The sequence below is a fragment of the Dermacentor variabilis genome, chromosome 4, assembly GCF_050947875.1.
Source record: "Dermacentor variabilis isolate Ectoservices chromosome 4, ASM5094787v1, whole genome shotgun sequence".
Classification (NCBI taxonomy): domain Eukaryota; kingdom Metazoa; phylum Arthropoda; class Arachnida; order Ixodida; family Ixodidae; genus Dermacentor; species Dermacentor variabilis.
Genome location: NC_134571.1, coordinates 196926481 through 196933413, shown reverse-complemented (window position 1 = coordinate 196933413; position 6933 = coordinate 196926481).

The following is a 6933-nucleotide window of genomic DNA, read 5'->3' as shown; positions in this document are numbered from 1 at the left end:
GAGAACGAGTTCTCCGCAAAGGAAAGGGAGGGGTTAAACTGTGACGAATTTTTTAGAAACGAAAGGGGGGCCAGCAAATCGCTGATATTCCTTTGTTGCCAGCGGGTGGGTGAAGCCTTTGTTGAAGTGGTTGAGAGGTGTCAGCTCCACTGCTGCTTGGTTCATGCCTGAGGAACTGAAATCGCTGGGCCTGCAAAATGACGTTTATTGTAATGCCCATAACGCGGAAGGTAATGTGCAATATTGGTCGTAATCTAGTAAAAGTGGTGTGGCTTAACTATTTTTATACGTTAGATTGCTGATATCTGCCGCAACATTATCTCGCAAGCTCAAGTGCGACCTATCGGAAATATCAGAGCAATTATAACGTTGTGATGCATTTCATATGCAGCTGTTTAGCGGAGTGCACCTGCTAATACAGTTTTTTTAATGATGAAAGAAACATTCATGTCACCGTTACACTAGCCATTTTCGAAGGCTGTAAGCCCTGACACGTACGCTATTAGAAACTGTCGACAGAATATAAGAATGAAAACGCATGCGTGTCTCAAAACTTGAAAATAAAAAAAGAAAACTAGTAACCACGCAACATGGACACGGAAATCGAGTAGTTCAACTGGTAATGTCAATGCAGCCAGCGCTTTCAAATGAGGACTCGCATATTTCTGGGGAGCAACTGCCATCCTTAAAAAAACTGCACGGGTACATAATTTTGGTCCAGTCATAAGGAAGGAGGAGAATGAGCAGGCGCGAGCTAGCCTTTGTCAAAGTACAAGCAAAATAGCGGTGAAGAAATAAACAAGGACGGAATGGGTGGTTTGAAAATAACATAAGACCAGAGTGGGGGTACTGGTCTGACATTCTTTCGAAAATAATAGTGAAATAATTAAGAACGTTAAGAATACTTACACGCGCGCGGCCACTGCTAAGGCAATGTGCTTCGCTATCTGACAAAGCTGGCGCTATTCATATTTCCCCTCTGGAAGGCAAACTCAAACTTCAAACAAGAACTGACACAATGCCGTCGTCAGAGGAATCGCTGTCCGAATATTCGTCTTGCTGCGCCGCCAGTATTGATTCAAGCTTATCTACCATACACTTCACAAACACCTTAACACGAAGGCTTACTTTGCCACGATTTGATAACATTAGCTGCTGCTTTTTGTACGAAATAGCAAGGATCTTGCGCAAATTCTTCTCCATCGTGTCTGCCGTGAAGACGTCTTCGCTCTGAAAATAAACACGTCTTGTCAGCTGGCACACCAAGAGCAAAGTGAGAACGAGTTCTCCGCAAAGGAAAGGGAGGGGTTAAACTTTGACGAATTTTTTAGAAACGAAAGGGGGGCCAGCAAATCGCTGACATTCCTTTGTTGCCAGCGGGTGGGTGAAGCCTTTGTTGAAGTGGTTGAGAGGTGTCAGCTCCACTGCTGCTTGTTTCATGCCTGAGGAACTGAAATCGCTGGGCCTGCAAAATGACGTTTATTGCAATGCCCATAACGCGGAAGGTAATGTGCAATATTGGTCGTAATCTAGTAAAAGTGGTGTTGCTTAACTATTTTTATAGGTTAGATTGCTGATATCTGCCGCAACATTATCTCGCAAGCTCAAGTGCGACCTATCGGAAATATCAGAGCAATTATAACGTTGTGATGCATTTCATATGCAGCTGTTCAGCGGAGTGTACCTGCTAATACAGTTTTTTTAATGATGAAAGAAACATTCATGTCACCGTTACACTAGCCATTTTCGAAGGCTGTAAGCCCTGACACGTACGCTATTAGAAACTGTCGACAGAATATAACAATGAAAACGCATGCGTGTCTCAAAACTTGAAAATAAAAAAAGAAAACTAGTAACCACGCAACATGGACACGGAAATCGAGTAGTTCAACTGGTAATGTCAATGCAGCCAGCGCTTTCAAATGAGGACTCGCATATTTCTGGGGAGCAACTGCCATCTTTAAAAAAATTGCACGGGTACATAATTTTGGTCCAGTCATAAGGAAGGAGGAGAATGAGCAGGCGCGAGCTAGCCTTTGTCAAAGTACAAGCAAAATAGCGGTGAAGAAATAAACAAGGACGGAAGAAGGGTGGTTTGAAAATAACATAAGACCAGAGTGGGGGTACTGGTCTGACATTCTTTCGAAAATAATAGTGAAATAACTAAGAACGTTAAGAATACTTACACGCGCGCGGCCACTGCTAAGGCAACGTGCTTCGCTATCTGACAAAGCTGGCGCTATTCATATTTCCCCTCTGGAAGGCAAACTCAAACTTCAAACAAGAACTGACACAATGCCGTCGTCAGAGGAATCGCTGTCCGAATATTCGTCTTGCTGCGCCGCCAGTATTGATTCAAGCTTATCTACCATACACTTCACAAACACCTTAACACGAAGGCTTACTTTGCCACGATTTGATAACATTAGCTGCTGCTTTTTGTACGAAATAGCAAGGATCTTGAGCAAATTCTTCTCCATCGTGTCTGCCGTGAAGACGTCTTCGCTCTGAAAATAAACACGTCTTGTCAGCTGGCACACAAAGAGCAAAGTGAGAACGAGTTCTCCGCAAAGGAAAGGGAGGGGTTAAACTGTGACGAATTTTTTAGAAACGAAAGGGGGGCCAGCAAATCGCTGACATTCCTTTGTTGCCAGCGGGTGGGTGAAGCCTTTGTTGAAGTGGTTGAGAGGTGTCAGCTCCACTGCTGCTTGGTTCATGCCTGAGGAACTGAAATCGCTGGGCCTGCAAAATGGCGTTTATTGCAATGCCCATAACGCGGAAGGTAATGCGCAATATTGGTCGTAATCTAGTAAAAGTGGTGTTGCTTAACTATTTTTATAGGTTAGATTGCTGATATCTGCCTCAACATTATCTCGCAAGCTCAAGTGCGACCTATCGGAACCATCAGAGCAACTATAACGTTGTGATATGTTTCATATGCAGCTGTTCATCGGAATGTACCTGCTAATACAGTTTTTTTAATGATGAAAGAAACATTCATGTCACCGTTGCACTAGCCATTTTCGAAGGCTGTAAGCCCTGACACGTACGCTATTAGAAACTGTCGACAGAATATAACAATGAAAACGCATGCGTGTCTCAAAACTTGAAAATAAAAAAAGAAAACTAGTAACCACGCAACATGGACACGGAAATCGAGTAGTTCAACTGGTAATGTCAATGCAGCCAGCGCTTTCAAATGAGGACTCGCATATTTCTGGGGAGCAACTGCTATCCTTAAAAAAATTGCACGCGCACATAATTTTGGTCCAGTCATACGGAAGGAGGAGAATGAGCAGGCGCGAGCTAGCTTTTGTCAAAGTACAAGCAAAATAGCGGTGAAGAAATAAACAAGGACGGAAGAAGGGTGGTTTGAAAATAACATAAGGCCAGAGTGGGGGTACTGGTCTGACATTCTTTCGAAAATAATAGTGAAATAACTAAGAACGTTAAGAATACTTACACGCGCGTGGCCACTGCTAAGGCAATGTGCTTCGCTATCTGAAAAAGCTGGCGCTATTCATATTTCCCCTCTGGAAGGCAAACTCAAACTTCAAACAAGAACTGACACAATGCCATCGTCAGAGGAATCGCTTTCCGAATATTCGTCTTGCAGCGCCGCCAGTATTGATTCAAGCTTATCTACCATACACTTCACAAACACCTTAACACGAAGGCTTACTTTGCCACGATTTGATAACATTAGCTGCTGCTTTTTGTACGAAATAGCAAGGACCTCGCGCAAATTCTTCTCCATCGTGTCTGCCGTGAAGACGTCTTCGCTCTGAAAATAAACACGTCTTGTCAGCTGGCACACCAAGAGCAAAGTGAGAACGAGTTCTCCACAAAGGAAAGGGAGGGGTTAAACTGTGACGAGTTTTTTAGAAACGAAAGGGGGGCCAGCAAATCGCTGACATTCCTTTGTTGCCAGCGGGTGGGTGAAGCCTTTGTTGAAGTGCTTGAGAGGTGTCAGCTCCACTGCTGCTTGGTTCATGCCTGAGGAACTGAAATCGCTGGGCCTGCAAAATGACGTTTATTGTAATGCCCATAACGCGGAAGGTAATGTGCAATATTGGTCGTAATCTAGTAAAAGTGGTGTTGCTTAACTATTTTTATAGGTTAGATTGCTGATATCTGCCGCAACATTATCTCGCAAGCTCAAGTGCGACCTATCGGAACCATCAGAGCAACTATAACGTTGCGATATGTTTCATATGCAGCTGTTCATCGGAATGTACCTGCTAATACAGTTTTTTTAATGATGAAAGAAACATTCATGTCACCGTTACACTAGCCATTTTCGAAGGCTGTAAGCCCTGACACGTACGCTATTAGAAACTGTCGACAGAATATAACAATGAAAACGCATGCGTGTCTCAAAACTTGAAAATAAAAAAAGAAAACTAGTAACCACGCAACATGGACACGGAAATCGAGTAGTTCAACTGGTAATGTCAATGCAGCCAGCGCTTTCAAATGAGGACTCGCATATTTCTGGGGAGCAACTGCTATCCTTAAAAAAATTGCACGCGCACATAATTTTGGTCCAGTCATACGGAAGGAGGAGAATGAGCAGGCGCGAGCTAGCTTTTGTCAAAGTACAAGCAAAATAGCGGTGAAGAAATAAACAAGGACGGAAGAAGGGTGGTTTGAAAATAACATAAGGCCAGAGTGGGGGTACTGGTCTGACATTCTTTCGAAAATAATAGTGAAATAACTAAGAACGTTAAGAATACTTACACGCGCGCGGCCACTGCTAAGGCAATGTGCTTCGCTATCTGACAAAGCTGGCGCTATTCATATTTCCCCTCTGGAAGGCAAACTCAAACTTCAAACAAGAACTGACACAATGCCGTCGTCAGAGGAATCGCTTTCCGAATATTCGTCTTGCAGCGCCGCCAGTATTGATTCAAGCTTATCTACCATACACTTCACAAACACCTTAACACGAAGGCTTACTTTGCCACGATTTGATAACATTAGCTGCTGCTTTTTGTACGAAATAGCAAGGACCTTGCGCAAATTCTTCTCCATCGTGTCTGCCGTGAAGACGTCTTCGCTCTGAAAATAAACACGTCTTGTCAGCTGGCACACCAAGAGCAAAGTGAGAACGAGTTCTCCACAAAGGAAAGGGAGGGGTTAAACTGTGACGAGTTTTTTAGAAACGAAAGGGGGGCCAGCAAATCGCTGACATTCCTTTGTTGCCAGCGGGTGGGTGAAGCCTTTGTTGAAGTGCTTGAGAGGTGTCAGCTCCACTGCTGCTTGGTTCATGCCTGAGGAACTGAAATCGATGGGCCTGCAAAATGACGTTTATTGTAATGCCCATAACGCGGAAGGTAATGTGCAATATTGGTCGTAATCTAGTAAAAGTGGTGTTGCTTAACTATTTTTATAGGTTAGATTGCTGATATCTGCCGCAACATTATCTCGCAAGCTCAAGTGCGACCTATCGGAACCATCAGAGCAACTATAACGTTGTAATATGTTTCATATGCAGCTGTTCATCGGAATGTACCTGCTAATACAGTTTTTTTAATGATGAAAGAAACATTCATGTCACCGTTACACTAGCCATTTTCGAAGGCTTTAAGCCCTGACACGTACGCTGTTAGAAACTGTCGACAGAATACAACAATGTAAACGCATGCGTGTCTCAAAACTTGAAAATAAAAAAAGAAAACTAGTAACCACGCAACATGGACACGGAAATCGAGTAGTTCAACTGGTAATGTCAATGCAGCCAGCGCTTTCAAATGATGACTCGCATATTTCTGGGGAGCAACTGCTGTCCTTAAAAAAATTGCACGCGTACATAATTTTGGTCCAGTCATAAGGAAGGAGGAGAATGAGCAGGCGCGAGCTAGCCTTTGTCAAAGTACAAGCAAAATAGCGGTGAAGAAATAAACAAGGACAGAAGAAGGGTGGTTTGAAAATAACATAAGACCAGAGTGGGGGTACTGGTCTGACATTCTTTCGAAAATAATAGTGAAATAACTAAGAACGTTAAGAATACTTACTCGCGCGCGGCCACTGCTAAGGAAATGTGCTTCGCTATCTGACAAAGCTGGCGCTATTCATATTTCCCCTCTGGAAGGCAAACTCAAACTTCAAACAAGAACTGACACAATGCCGTCCTCAGAGGAATCGCTGTCCGAATATTCGTCTTGCTGCGCCGCCAGTATTGATTCAAGCTTATCTACCATACACTTCACAAACACCTTAACACGAAGGCTTACTTTGCCACGATTTGATAACATTAGCTGCTGCTTTTTGTACGAAATAGCAAGGATCTTGCGCAAATTCTTCTCCATCGTGTCTGCCGTGAAGACGTCTTCGCTCTGAAAATAAACACGTCTTGTCAGCTGGCACACCAGGAGCAAAGTGAGAACGAGTTCTCCGCAAAGGAAAGGGAGGGGTTAAACTGTGACGAATTTTTTAGAAACGAAAGGGGGGCCAGCAAATCGCTGACATTCCTTTGTTGCCAGCGGGTGGGTGAAGCCTTTGTTAAAGTGCTTGAGAGGTGTCAGCTCCACTGCTGCTTGGTTCATGCCTGAGGAACTGAAATCGCTGGGCCTGCAAAATGACGTTTATTGCAATGCCCATAACGCGGAAGGTAATGTGCAATATTGGTCGTAATCTAGTAAAAGTGGTGTTGCTTAACTATTTTTATAGGTTAGATTGCTGATATCTGCCGCAACATTATCTCGCAAGCTCAAGTGCGAAATATCGGAACCATCACAGCAACTATAACGTTGCGATATGTTTCATATGCAGCTGTTCATCGGAATGTACCTGCTAATACAGTTTTTTTAATGATGAAAGAAACATTCATGTCACCGTTACACTAGCCATTTTCGAAGGCTGTAAGCCCTGACACGTACGCTATTAGAAACTGTCGACAGAATATAACAATAAAAATGCATGCGTGTCTCA